Source organism: Lactuca sativa, chromosome 3 (assembly GCF_002870075.4).
Source record: "Lactuca sativa cultivar Salinas chromosome 3, Lsat_Salinas_v11, whole genome shotgun sequence".
Classification (NCBI taxonomy): domain Eukaryota; kingdom Viridiplantae; phylum Streptophyta; class Magnoliopsida; order Asterales; family Asteraceae; genus Lactuca; species Lactuca sativa.
This window is the reverse complement of record NC_056625.2, coordinates 67272688-67273976: the sequence shown is the minus strand read 5'-3', so window position 1 is coordinate 67273976 and position 1289 is coordinate 67272688.

The window sequence follows — 1289 nt, the reverse complement described above, 5'->3', positions numbered from 1 at the left end:
TTGCCCGATCCTCAGCTCGTATCTGAAATGCTTCAGAGGCCACAATACGATTTTGGCATGCCCCACCCGGCCCTCAGCTCGTATCTGGAATGCTCCCGAGTCCTCAGTATGAGTCTGGCATGCCCTGCCCGGCCCTTAGCTCATATCTGGAATACTCTAGGGTTTGTTGGCTACCACACGAAGTAGTACAACCCAAGGTTCTAAAAAGCTCGTCATGGCTCCGCCATGGCGCGCCACGACTCCAAGGCTTGCACCTGCCGCCAAGCTTTGCCAAAACGCCGCCTTAATTCATATATGTGTATAAAAATGAATAATAGTTGAAAATACATATAAAAATAATAATTATAAAGAAAATTGCCGTCATAAATCACGCCTTACAAATGTCATGACTCGCCAAGGCTCGACAAAGCTTGAGGCTTGACATTGCCGCCAAGTCACGCCTTACGTTATTTAGAACCTTGGTACAACCTCAACCCAACCCACATAATATGTCGACATATATCAGAACTAATGCACATACAGATAATCAGGTAACAACACAGGTAATCCTACTGATCTACCAAACTGGCATATCAACTAGCATGCATAACTAACTCATACTGTACATAATACCAACTGCTAGGATATAATATCCAATAGGCCGACATTGGTGCCTTCGACCCCTTAGTATAGTGTGGATAACTTACCTAGCTCTGCTGAAGTCCCGCGAATAAAACTCCAGCTGTTGTTTGACGGATTCCCGAACTGTCAACATCAAACAATACCCAATTAATAATTGGGTTCCAAGCCTAAGGTCCAACTCACACCCCAAAGGTCCAATAGTCAAGTAATGGGCCAAAGCTGTAACGCCTCGTTCCTAAGAGTACTTAATTGTGAGTCCTCGGGATTTAAGAGGAAGGATATTTTGGTCATCTGGTGGGAAAAGTGGAAAAGGGGGCCAAATATGAAATTTGGGGACACGCCGAGTACGCCCAACATAAGCTGGGTTACGCCCAACGTAAATGTGTAATTAGACGCAGGTGCAAGGTTGAGTACGCCCATTGTACTAGAGGTACGCCCAGCGTACTCTCAGAGTTTTAAAACCCTAAAATTAGGGTCAGCCACTATATAAGGAACATGTTGGTTCATACCCTAGCCTCCATAAGCTCTCTCTTAACCTCAGAAACCCTAGATAGCTGTTCCACCTCCATTATTGGGTGTGTTTGGCCTTGGAAAGCTTATGTTGGCAAAGGAGAGGCTAGAAGAAGAAAGAGGAAGTTGTCAAAGAAGGAGTTGAGTGGCTGGAGCTT